Source organism: Lontra canadensis, unplaced genomic scaffold (genome assembly GCF_010015895.1).
Source record: "Lontra canadensis isolate GAN:19392208 unplaced genomic scaffold, GSC_riverotter_1.0 scaffold46, whole genome shotgun sequence".
Taxonomy (NCBI): Eukaryota; Metazoa; Chordata; class Mammalia; order Carnivora; family Mustelidae; genus Lontra; species Lontra canadensis.
In genome coordinates, this window is record NW_022631040.1 from 12,795,797 (window position 1) to 12,809,855 (window position 14,059).

Here is a 14,059-nt window from a genome sequence, read left to right on the forward strand (position 1 = left end):
AATAACAAAGTTCTAGACACCAAGTTGCTTAAACAACAGAAGTTTATTGTCTCATAGCTCTGGAGGTTACAGGTCTGAGATCAGATGCCCCCACGATTGGTTCTGCTGAGGCTGTGAGGGAGAAGCTGCTCAATTCCTCCCCCACTTCTGGTGGTGAGCTAGCAGTCTTTGGTATTCTCTGGCTTATCGATGTATCACCCCAAACGTCACCATACTTTTCTCACAGTGTTCTCCCTGTGTGTGTGTGTCTGTCTCTGTGGCTGTATTTTCCTTTTCAAGCTAATGGGCTAATTTTATCTTGCTCATATCCTCACCTCCAAATAAGGTCACATTCTGAGGCATTGAGGATTAGGATATCAACACATGAGTTTTTTGGGGAACACAACTTACGTCACAACCTTACACCTCCTCGGTACTTCCTCAGTACCATATAGTGGTCACACTGGTGCCTCTCATCAGCTAGTCTGTGTTGTTTTATGGAAGAAGTTCTACCTCGTTAGGTTTCAGACGTGCTGAACAGATTGGTGAAGCAGGTTTTCTTTTTCAAAGACGGCTGCTAAAGATCTCTTGTCTCAGATGTTCTTCTGGGCTCTGCCTCTCCCCACCTAGAGGGAGAATCTGTTCCTCTCTCCATCAGTCACAACAGTTCTTCATGACTTAGTAGAATGCAACACAACTACTGTCCCACAAATTCCGATACCAAGTCCCATGAAAGTCTTGCAGCTTTCATCTGAATGGCTTGGTGGCTTGGATGTCCTCTTCTTGTGAGAAAGCCCAAGGGTCCAATATGGGGCTTATATGAGGGGAGACCAAGGTCCCTTAGCCAAGCTTCCATTTAACAACCAGTATCAAGTGCCAGCCCTCTGAGGGCGTCATTTTGTGTGTCCAGCTCAGCTGAGCTTTCAGGCTGCAACTCCAGCTGATGATACGTGATTCTACCAACCCCAACAATGATCCCAAGGGAAAGCCATGGATGAGCCCCAGTCAAACCACAGAGCCTCTGAGAGATAATATTAAATTTTTGTTTCAAGCCACATCATTTTGCTGGTGGTTTGTTACATAGCAATCAATAGAACAGTTGGCTGTGTTAGAAAAATGATTTTTATTTTTGAACAGAAAGCAGAACTTTATTCCAAGGGCCAGATGTTATTTAAAATTATTTACACTTGTTGAAATCATGTGGAGGGACCCGTCAGCTCAGCTGAGAGGAAAGCCCCTTCTGTACAGCCACCAAGGGCCTCAAGTGTTCCCGAAGTGGGAGCCTAGTCACCCTTGGCCAAATGCCCAGGGGCTTCCTCCTTTTACCAAGTGATTCAGTAACAGCTTTCAAAGCAAGCTTTCTTGGTGTACAGATAAGATAAATAAAAGACAATCTTAAAAATGTGCATGGATCACTACATGACAATGTGTATTTTGGTGGGATTGATATTTTAATATTTCAGGTGAAATTGCATTGACTTTTTCCTCACACATAGTAGTAGAATTCTGAGCCTAAGTCCCTGAGAGCCTTGGATTTAGGATTTGAAATCTAGTCTAGGAAGTGCCTCCACATTTCTTAAAACCAAGAACAGGAAGAGTTTCTTTCTCTCTTTATTATTGTTTTTTATTTTAGGATCTGGTTTATGTAGAAATGATAGATTCAAGTACTTTAAAAAGTTTGGATATTTGACTGTTTTTAGAAGGGAAAGAACTAAAGTTATACAAATATATAATATTTTGTGTGTGTTCTTAATAAACAAAGAGAGAGAGAGAGAATAAAGGAAAAATGGGGAGGAAAGGATCCTGGTGTGTAATACCTGTGATTTTTATCAAAGCTGAGACATTGGGAGTGGAATTAGCTGTACTAAACAACTCTAGAATGCCATTTTGGTATGTGTCCTAAGGAGGCAGAGATTCATGACATACATTAAAAGAGGAAACCCTGATACAGGATTTCTAAATTCCTGAGCTGTGTGGTGGGAGGAATTATTAGGTAATTTATATGTTAGATATAGAACATTAATCTCAGTTTAACAGCAGGCTTAGTGAAATAGTGATTTTTTTTTTAACAAAGAGGGATTTAATTTATAATTCTCTTAGCAGGAACATTAAAGAAGTGATATGCAATCATCAAATGATGTGTTTAGAAAGTATTATTAATATGCAGTCCATCTCCTGGAAAGAGAGTTACTCGGTAGATTATAATTCCATCCCTGTATCCTGAAGGGTTATTAACAAAACTAATCACGGCATATCTTCGTAGGCTTGTGCAGAGGAGAGGAGGAAAAAGCAAGGGGAAGAGGTTAAGGAAGGGAAAAGAAAACATTGAGAAAGGAGCAGCTTTCACAACTGGCAGCAAATTTGGTCTGCACATGTGCACGGCCCCACAAGAATGCCACATGATGGCAAGAATCTGCTTTAATGACACTAGCTTTCTACTCCTCTGCTCTGCGTGAACTTAAACTAATTGAGCAGCCCAGCAACCAGCAGTAAATAAATTCATTCATTCAATGGCCAATAGACTTTATTGAGTCTTAACTAAACACAGGGGGCACTCAGCTAGGCTTCCACACACAACAGTAAGGAACATACATACAGTCTCTGCCTTCAGCCTAGTGAGATAAATTCCAAACCACCACAAAAAGAAATTGTAGAACCAGAAGTGCTATAACTTCTTTGAAGGAGGATTTACGTTTATGAAAACAGAATGATAGTAAACATAGTCAAGGAGTTAAGGGAAGATGGCTCTCACTACCGATTGACAGTTGACCTGAAGACTAAGATGAGTAGAGGTAACCAGGTGAAGAAGGGTAGTGAGTGTTCTGGGCAAAAGGAAAGCATGTGCAAAGACCTTGTGGGGTCAGAGACAGCAATGATGCAGACAGTCTGCAGGCAGGCCCATGGAGCTAGAATCCATAACATCCAACTCTTGCCTGTCTCTCTAGGCTTCTGTGTTCCAGTCATCTGGGCTTTTACTAGCAGGAAAGGTATTCCTCCTAGTGGTCAAGAAGCAATCTGCTTCCAAGCTGGTGGAAGGGAGGAAACCTGGCAAGAATGCTCACCCTGTCAGAAGAACAATGGTCTGGGGAAATTGGAGAGGGAGAGGAACCATGAGAGACTGTGGACTCTGAGGAACTACATGAGGGTTTTGGAGGGGAAGGGGCTAAGGGGTTGGGTGAGTCTGGTGGTGGGTATTAAGGAGGGCACGTATTACATGGAGTACTGGGTGTGGTGCATAAACAATTAATTCTGGAACACTGAAAAGAAATACAAGAAAAAAGAAAGTACATTGGTCTGAGACACTTGAGCAAAACCTCTCTTTGTTTGGGCAACAGTGGTGGTGAGCTCAGAAAGTGTGGACACACCCCCGCCCCCCCCCCACACCGAGACAGGGTAAGTGGCAGAGTGTCAACAAGAATAAGGAGTGAGGATACCCTCAGATGATGGTTCTCTTTATTTTTTTAGTTTTTAACATTTTTTCTGAACTTAGTGGCAAAGGGAGGAATTAATCCTAATCTTCATATCATGGCACATTATTATCATTGTTCCGGGCAAGGGCTCTCTTGCTGTGACCTATGTGAGTGTGTGTATATGTATTCAGTCACACATGTGCATTTACGTAGACATATATATGCATAAGTACATAAGTACGTGTAGATGTGTGTGTGTGTGTATACACACACACACACACACACACATATATATATATATACCCATTTCTGCATCCAAGATAGACTATGTATTCTTTTCAACCTATATGGATCATTTATATAAATTAAATGTGTCCTAGGTCACAAAATTCTCAAAAATTACAAAAAAGTATAATTTGGTAAATTCAGAAGTAAACACAGGAGATAGAGAACCTGTTTCTCCCATAGCACCAACACCATTTATCCATAATTTTTATAAAAAATTAATAAGTTCATTAACAAAGAGGAAAACTATGGAAATTATAAAATATATAGAAGCAAAAGAAACAAATGAAATTTTGAGTATCTATAGAAATGAAGCCAAATGATTCTTAGGAGTAATTTTATATGCTGAAATGCATTTACAAGGGAAATAATAGTAAGTGAACTAGGATTTTAACTTGCAAAATTAGAAAAATACAAACAACAAAATAAGCACAAAACAAAACCCAAAAAACAAAATAAGCACAAACCCAAACTGATGGAAAAGAAGGAAACAGTAAAGTTAAGAGCAGAAGTCAGAGTCAAAATAGAATTGGTTAATATCCCAGAAGCTGGATCTCTACACCCAAAGCCTATGGCAACTATGGTAAGAAAAATAGAAGTTATAAACTATGTCAAGTAATAAAAGAAAATATATAACTCTACATACAAAAGAATTAAAAAAAACCCTTGAGTTTCCAAAAAATAAAACAAATTACACTGATCCATTTAATACCTAAATGCATCAATCAACTGTTTAGGAAAATACACATGATCAAATTGTCCCAAGGAGAATGTAAAAACCTGTGATCATGACTTTAAAAGGAATTGAAACCATGAAGAGCTCCTCACCTGCTAATTTTCAAATATGAAGCAAAGATAAGCATATGTTTTACTAAAAATCTAAAGGCCAGTTACTTCTCATCATGCAAGTTATTTCAGAGTATAGAAAAGATGGAAAGTGATTCCATTATCTTAATGAAATCCATATGACCATAATCCAAAGACAGTAAAGAGGGAAAACAAAACTACAGTTCAATCTTAGTTTTAGAGCAGGTATGAAAACCCTAAATGAATCTATTAGGGAAAAAGAATCTAGCAGTGTTTTAATAGAATAACATGTAAGGTTTATCTTAGGTTGCAGGGACTGTTTGATATTTTTTAAAAGTATCAGCATAATTTACTACAATAACATATTAGAAGAATACCACCCATTCATTCCATGAGATGTTACAAAAGCATTTGATAATTCTAATCCCTATTAATGATAAAAAATTCTATCATAACTTTTTAGAATAAGAGACACCTTCCTTAATCCAAAAAGAGTGTCTGCTAGAAACTTACAGCAAATATCATGTAACAGTGAACCATCAAAAGTCCAATTAAAGCCCAGGAGAAAGATGAGAATGCCTGCCCTTACTTACTGGAAGGCTTAGCCACATACTAGAACACCATAAAAATTAAATGAGATGTAAATAGTTGAGAAAAAAAAGAACAAAATTTTCATTTCATACTGTAGTGGGTACTGGGGTATGCTACCAAGCTCTCCCCAGTCCATGACTGAAGCACTCATTCTCCCATGTTTCTAAGAGTGTTGAGGGATGAGTTTCCCCTAGTGCTGGTGGATCTTGGTTGAAGAGAGCTGCCTTACTCAAAGTCCCTGGATATGGTTCATATTCAAAGACTGGATAAGATGAGAATATCAATGCTTGGTCCTATTGCCTCAACTCTGCAACTCTGCAGGGCCATCCCAGCTCTGGAACTCCCTGAGGAAAAACCCTGTGGCCTTTGTTGTGACAGCATCATTGCCCAACTTCTCCCTCTGCTCAATCTTGCTATGCCTCCCTCCTCAATAGAAGTTAATCTGGAAAGATCTTCCTGATAATTTGTCTGCTTAGAAATCTCCATCTTATAGTCAACTTTCTAGGGAACTAGATGCAAAACTCACACCCTCTCATATAAACCAGCAAAATATGAAGCCTGGCAAAATGGTCTATCAAAATGACCAGCAGACAAATACAAGATCAATGTATAAAACTCAGTATCTTTCTTTTAATCAGTAGAAAACAATTAGCAAGTATGATCAATAAAAATGTCATTTAGCAACAAAACTATGAAGTAATTGCAAATAAAACTAACAAAAATACACAGGATCTTTTTGAAAAAATAATTTTTATTTTTTTATTTTTTTATAGAAGAACACTGAAGAAGACCAGGGTAAGTGGAGAGAATATTGTAGAAAGCCTCTCTGACACACCTGGGGCTGATAATTGGTCAGTTGATGATAAAAGTGTCCTAAGGCATGAAATACTTAAAGAAAAGATAAATGTAAACCTTAAACACGTTATTGAAAATTTCAATATATAAATTGACATTTTTTCCAGTGATAATTTTCTGTAGAGCTGAGCTTTAAGTGCTTTCTTTAAGCAAGATCATTGGCTGGAGTTCCTTGTTGACTTTTTTGGTATAAATCCTATCTGAAAAGGCAGCATCTCAGATGTCTGGTTTTGTTTCCTTTGAGCTGACACTTGTAGTTTAAAGCATTGATGAGGTAATAGGAGAGCAGAATCCTTCTAAAATTTCACAATTTGCTTGTTGTAACATTTGACCAATTTTTCACATGAAATTTTAGCAACTGCTTTACACTGATTCTAAATCACTCAATACATCTTTGGTAGGAACAACAATTCTTTTTTTGTGTAGCATTGGTTTGTGTAGCATTTAGTTGGGTTGCATACTACTACTAACTGGTGAAGATATCATAAAAGTGTGTGTTAAGCTTTCAACTCAGTGAGAAATAGAATATGCAGGTGTTCTGGAAGTGTTTTCTAGCTGGATGCACTCAGAATGTAATGGGTGTTGGTGAGTTTATTTTAAATACTTTAGTTACGGGGAGTTTAAACTCAATAGTGTAAAGATGTCAATTCTTTCAAAATTAGCTGATAAGTTGAGCATGATTGCTAGAATTGTCTTTTTCTTCCTCCTCCCTCCCTTCCTCCCTTCCTCCCTCCCTCACTTCCTCTCTCCTTCCCCCCCTCCTTCCCTCCCTCCTCCTCCTTCCTTCCTTCCTTCCTTCCTTCCTTCCTTCCTTTCTTTCTTTCTTTCTTTCTTTCTCTCTTTCTTCTTTCTTTCTTCTTTCTTTCTTTCTTTCTTTCTTTCTTTCTTTCTTTCTTTCTCTCTTTCTTCTTTCTTTCTTCTTTCTTTCTTTCTTTCTTTCTTTCTTTCTTTCTTTCTTTCTTTCTTTCTCTGTCCTTCCTTCCTTCTATTTCTTTCTCCTCCCTCCCTCCTTCCCTCCTCCCTCTTTCTCCCTTTTCTCCCTCCCTCCCTCCCTCCCTCCCTCCCTCCCTCCCTCTCTCCCTTCCTTCCTTTTTAAAAAAGATTTTATTTATTTATTTATTTGACACAGAGAGAGAGAGAGAGAAAGAGAGAGAGAGATCACAAGTAGGCAGAGAGGTAGGCAAAGGGGGAGGGGGAAGCAGGCTCCTTGCTGAGCAGAGAGCCTGATGTGGGGCTCCATCCCAGGACCCCAAGATCATGACCTGAGCCAAAGGCAGAGACTTAACCCACTGAGCCACCCAGGCACCCCTCTTTCTTTCTTTCTTTCTTTCTTTCTTTCTTTCTTTCTTTCTTTCTTTCTTTCCTTCCTTCCTTCCTTCCTTCCTTCCTTCCTTCCTTCCTTCCCTTCCTTTTATGCAATCTCTACACCAAGTGTGGGGCTCAAACTCAGGATATTTATATAACAAAGGATGAACCAAATAAAGAGGTGTGCCATACTCCAAAAGAACAACAGAGTTTTCTATTTTATATAGGCAGAAATCTGGGGACTATGTGTGGGGATAGACTTTAAGGGATCTGAATCTGATAGGACTGTTTTCTTTAGAAAATGAGGGATCAAGATCTCTTCCTTTCTCCACACACACAGAGGGAAGGCCATGGGAGGACACATTGAGAAATCAGCCAAGGAGAGAGCTCTCACCAGACACCAAACCTGTTTGCACCTTGATCTTAGTCTTCCAGACTCTGGAACTGCGGGAAAATAAATGTGTGCTGTTGAAGCCACCCTGGCTGTGGTATTTTGCTATTGTTATGTCAGCTAGCTAGTGGACTAGTACAGGTAGCATAAAGAAATATTTAGAAAACATCACTGGTGTAGTAGGTCCATTTTATTTTTCTACTACTTAAAAAAATAAAAACTAATTGAAGTTTTTTTTCTTTTTATTTCCAAGGCATTTTATGAGCAAACTCGACCCTGGCAGATTTGAGGATCTTGGAAGTGTATTCTCTTGCCGAATAAGAGAGGATGACTAAGGGCTTATGGGGGGCTACCAGAGGGTCTGGGTGAGTGTAGCCTACATTATCCACACTCTCTGAGAACACATGTAACTTTGGGCAACACAGGACTGTTTGCTGCTGGCTGATCTTTCTGGTGTACACCTTTGTCTAGCATCAATTTTCCTGGAGACAAGTCCTCCTGAAAGATCCTATGTTCCTCTCATCACAGACCTTATATAATGCTTGGTAATTATCTGTATTTACATACATCTTCCCCTGTGGACCAGAAACTTCTTGAGAATAAAACTTCTGCCTCCATTTCCAATTTCCAAAATTAACAAGCATTCGAATTTCCTGGGGATCTTGTTAAAAGGCAGGTTCTCATTTAGTAGGGCTGAGGTGGGGGCCAAGACACTGCATTTCCTCTTCTTTTACACTTGGGAATAATTGACATACATCATTCCATGATTTTTTTTGGTATACAGCACAATGATTTGTTCGATATTTGTATAGATATAGTGAGGTGATCACTGCAGTAAGTCTGGTTACCATCCATTGCTATACATAGATTTACAGATCTGTTTTTCTTGTGATGAGAACTTTAAAGATTTACACTCCTAATGACTTTCAAATATGCAATACAGTATTAGTAAGTAGTCGCCCTGCTGTCCGTTATATCCCTGTGACTTACTGTATAATTAACTGCACATTTGCACCTTTTGCCTCCATTTTCCCATTTTGCCTTTCAGCAACCCATGTTTTTGGCAACCACTGACCTGTACTTCATTTTATTATGCTTTGCTTTATTGCACTTTACAGATTCTCCTATTTTTACAAATTGAAGGCTTGTGGCAACTGCATTGAACAAGTCTACTGGTGCCATTTTTTTAACAGCATTTGCTCACTTCCTGTCTCTGAGTCACATTCTGGTAGTATAGTGTTTCAAACTTTTTCCTTATTATTGTATTTTTTAGGGTGATCTGTGATCAGTGATCTTGGGTGCTACTCCTGGAATTGTTTTAGGGCGCCATGAACAGTGCCCATATAAGATGGCAAACTTAATTACTGGTAAATGTTGCCTGTGTTCTGACTGCTCCACTGACCAATCTGAAACTCTGCATTTCTATCAAGCTCCCATAATGTTACTAATGGCACTGGTTGTTGTCCCACAATGAGTAGCCAGGACTTTTTTGTGTGTTCTTTTGTGCTTTTCAGATCCAGGACAATATGGCTGATGGTGCTTATGTAAAAGAAATCTATTAACTATGATTCCAGTGGCTTCCAATTCTGGTTTCACATTAGAATCACAGTAAGAGGCTTTAAACAATTATATTGCCTAGGTCCCACCCCAAGCGTTTTTGACCTAATTAGTTCAGAGTGGAGCCTGGGCACTGGTAGGTTTTAAAGCTTGAATGTGCCCCTTGGGTTGAGAAGCACTGGATGTGTCTGTCCACTCTTTGAAGATGGGGATTCTTGTTCTTATTCACTGGTCCGTCACAGAGCTGGGTGTACTGGAACCCACTTAATAGGAGTTGGTCAGGTAAATTAACTCCTTTATCTTGGCTCAGGTTCAGTGTTTCTAAGATACTTCAGGGTGGGCAGGACATTTTCTTAAAAAGGAAGGTGGTGCTGAAAGTGACACATTTATGAGGTGACAAAGTCAAGGGTGAGAGTGTCAGGGGACACTGAATTAGAAAGTAAGCTGACTCTAGTGACATCGTATGACTCAGAGTGGGTGGTAGAGGGGCCTCGCTAAGGATGTCAGTTTTCAAGTTACCACAAGAAAGCAGCTTTGCCTGGACTATAGTCCAAGTAACCCTCTTTACCAAGTGAGCAGCGCCCTTCTAGCAATGAACACATTTGAATGAAGCAGTTTATTGTTGAGTCCATTTATGTATTTTTACATACTAGACATAGATGTAAGCAGGGAACCAAACTTACTGACATCCAGGTATCCTAGCAAAGAGGATTATTTGGAAAACTCTACTGACCTTCAAAGAATTTTATTTTAAATGATAAGATTTCAAATGCTGAGAAGATTAGGACAGCCTCTAAGAGAGGCTTTGGTAATGAATAAAGAAAGAAATGATGGCAGAGGAAGGTCTTGGTACCAGAAGAGCGAGCTAAGTGGTCACTTGGGAAGTAAGTTGGAATAAAGGCTGTTTTGAGTCCAGGGGCTTCTGGGAATATCCAGTGGGGCAGGTCCAGCCAAGTGTCCAGCAGTCAGAGGGAGACTTATGCCAGACCCAGAGCAGACCAACTCATGACAACCTATTGTTAAATTTTCAGGAGTTCTGTGAGCCAGTTATTAAACACCACCATTATTGAAATTTAAGTTGTAAAAGTTATCCTAGAATAAATTATATGTAAAACAAACTAAAAAATACTCAAAACTCTTTACTTTCTAATTGTTTTACCACATTTCACTATTAAGGACATTCTGGAGATGATTTACATCTCTTGTGACTTCATGGTGGAAATACCATCGAATGGTGTGCTGTTGCAGATTTCCTTCTGACTGTGCATTTGGTGACATCATGGTGGAAGCCTGAGTATTTACAGGAACCATGGAAACAGATAAATGATGCAGATGAGGAACTAATTCATTGGTTGACTGTCTAGTTTAGGAAAGTGATGGAGAAAATGTTAATAATTTATATGAAGTCAAAATTAAATAAATTCATATTAAAGTGTACATAATATCTTAACCATTACAGTATAATTAGCACAAAAGATTGATGCAGTCATTCCAGGATTTGAAAACTGTGATCTGGGTCAGCAAAGCAGTCACTCAAGGAACTGACAAATGAGGATATGTTTTTCACTTTCCTTTTACTCATTAACTTGTTAATAACATAAAGGAAAATTTAACCGACACTCATGTAAGAAGATCCTGGTTGGTCAGTTGAAGCCAGAGGTTGGCTATGGATAAAATAGTTTAGCAAAGATCACTGAAAGCTTTTTGTGAGATTCGATTGTTTATACAGAAATGACAACACAGCATATTGTATATATTATCATTATTTGTAAATTATGTGAGAGATGTTTATTAGATATTTACCGGCTCATCATTGGCTAGAGGTAACCTGGATTCTTTGCTAATTAAAAACAGGAGAGTGGCTATGCCAAGAGGAAGCAGGCAAAGTGTGTAAGCACGTGAGACTACTTGGGGGCACATCTAAGGCTGGGTAACTGGGCATGTGACTTAATCTCAATGTGGCCTAGATTCCTTAATCTGTATAACCTGTTACATATGATGGCTATGAGGCTGAGATGGATAATATATGAAAAACACTTAGAACAGTGTCTGGTGATACCTACTAAATTATCATTATTTTATTATTAGAATCAAGGGACCAAGGAGCTTAATGGCTGATCACAAAAAGGTTTTTGGAACTACGTTTCTTTCACTGATGAAGTAAGAAAAAAAAGAAGTTCACTGGATTACTGTAGGTGTTGGTTGTTGGGTAAAGGTTGGTGGATACGCTGGGATCTAAAGTTGATTTTCCAGGCTGTTTTGGCTGCAAGGAGAGAATGGGATCGATGGTGGACATTGGTTTCTGAGCACTCACTTCTTCCAGCTCATGGTTCTGTCTCCTGCCCTTCGTACTACATCCTAACATTAAATTGTATTGTGAGGAATTAAGGTTAGTCTCTTTGCACAACTGCAGGTGGTGGCTGGGATACTAAAAGCTCACTGCCTCTTATCCAAAACCTCTGGGCCAGATGAATTTTAGAATTCAAAACTGGGGAGGTCTTAGTAAGCTAACATGGTTCCCTATATGGTATATTGCATTAAAGCCCTCGGAGGAGTTTGAGGCAACAACCTGTAATCAAATACGTGGGTATTTCTGTAATGGCATCAATTAGTGTTCTCAGCAGGTCTTACCAATATAAAGACTATGAGTAGCTTAACATCAGTTTGGATGAGGTTTCACTACTGAATGAGTTTAGATGAGGTTAAGTATTGCCATCAAATGAGTAATAAGAAAAATTGTGGATTTGGAAAATGGGTAAAGTCTATAGACCCATAATGACTGGCCAAAGCTGGCCCATGTCCCTAGAGGACTGGAACCCTGGGAATGTGTGTGTTTGGGTGGATGAGGTAATATAGCCTTCCCTGTTTGTAGCCCAGACCCCTCCCCTATCCCATCCTAGCCGTTTCTCTTTCCTTCTCCTCCCACTGGGAGGTTTCTAGAGGTGACCAGCAGAATACAAACTTCTTTCCCTTTTACACGATTCAGCAGCATTTTAACCATCTCCCATTCCTACTACACAAGGAACCAGGCCTGAGATCTTAAGAGAGTTTGATGTGGAAATTGGGTGCTGTAGGATATGCTTGCCTAGCATGGTGAGGAGGGAATGGAAAAAAGATAACCGTGTGAGCTTGCAAATCATCAGTAAAGCTAATGATTCAGTTATAGGAGATGGTTTCCATGGTTTTGTAAAATACTAATTTTGGATCTCAGGGATAACCAAATTCATTTAAAAGACAACTCAGGATAAATCAAGATTTAGCCAAGAGCCTTAGGGAATGGGGTTTCCAAGCAAAACATCGGGTACAAGGACCTGCCTTTAACAAAATCAAGAAGTCTGTCTTGAAGGGCTCTTCCACTTTTTTTTTGGAGGGAGAGTACATGAATGGTGGTGGGGGATGGAGGTGGGGCAGGGGTTAGAAGTTGGGGGGTTAGAGGGAGAGAGAATCTTCAGTAGGCTCCACGCCCAGTGTGGAATTCAACTTAGGGCTTTATCTCTTGACCCTGAGATCATGACCTGAGGTAAAACCAAGAGTCGCTGCATAACCACCTAAGCCATCCAGGTGCCCCTGGGCTCTTCCAGTTTTTATGGGCCTATCCTAATAATAGCACTACCTAGGCCTTGGTAGATCTCTGTTCTATCCTAGGGTTCTTGGCTGTCCTTAAACAAAATTCCCACTTGAAAACCGCCAGGGGCTCAGAAAGAAAGCTAAGCAATAGTGTACCTAGCCTCTAAATACTACCACTGACAACCCTGACATATCTTACCACCAAAGAACTCCTTTTTATAGAGGATACGAGGGGTATAGAAGGAAGCCACACCCCTAATGACAAACAGCTTTGCTGTCTTCTGCTTCCTCATGTCTGTGAGAATTTTAAATTTTACCCTGTAAGTTCTTTGTCTTCACATTAAAGAATGGTTTTCCTCAAACTTTTTCAGGAAGAGTTAATGCACCAGGAAGATACTTCCTGCCTCCCTGGGGCTTGCGTATTTGTTAGCAGAGTGCTAAAGACACAAGCACCTGAACTTCCTTTGAAAAACATGGAGTTGATGTGTATTCCTGTGAATTGTCCTTGGAGGAATGGACTTGGGGTATCACACTGACTTCATCTGCATCTCCACACTGGATCCCCCAGCCACAGAGTGTGGTTATAGAAGACAAGGGTTTGAGAGGGAATCCTGTTTGCCTATGACCCAGCTCTTGTTTTCATGTGTGGGAGGGTGGAGACCCAGACAAGTTGAAGGATTTGCTTGAGGCTGTAGAACCAAGATTCCTTGCTGAATCTCCTGATTCCAGTCCTGTTTGAACCTGGTTGATAGTGTAGGCGGTGCTGATACCAGTCAAAGAGCAGGTAGGTTATGTGCACAAACCAGCCACCTCTCTTTCCCCTTCCTGTGGCCTGGCAGTTCAAAGGAGTTGAAGATACATATGCTGTGTTTTACCATTTGCAAAGGGTAAGTGTCTCTTCAACCTGTTTTTCTACTTGAATAATGATTCAATAGTGATTCAAGATCCTAGAACAAGGCTTATGCAGACATCAGAGATAAGGCTTATCAAGCTTCGAGCACATATTTGCTACAAAAGAAGTGGTAGGGGCTATTACATCCACCATAGGGCCTTCCTGTTTGTTTGCTAGCTTGGTTGGTTGGGTAGGGTTGTTTTTGCTTTTCTTTGTTTTGTCTGCTTGCCCCATACTTAAAAGATCATCCTACATAGTATTGCTGGGTAATTGGGAAAATTTCCTCCTGTGACAGGTGGCCTAATCGCAATGAAATTAGGATTATTAGTCTTACAGAAAATGTACTGCCTTTCTCGTTATAGTAAATTGTTCTAAGGGTTGTGATTATTCTTCCTTATATCATAAAACTATTCAGGTTTT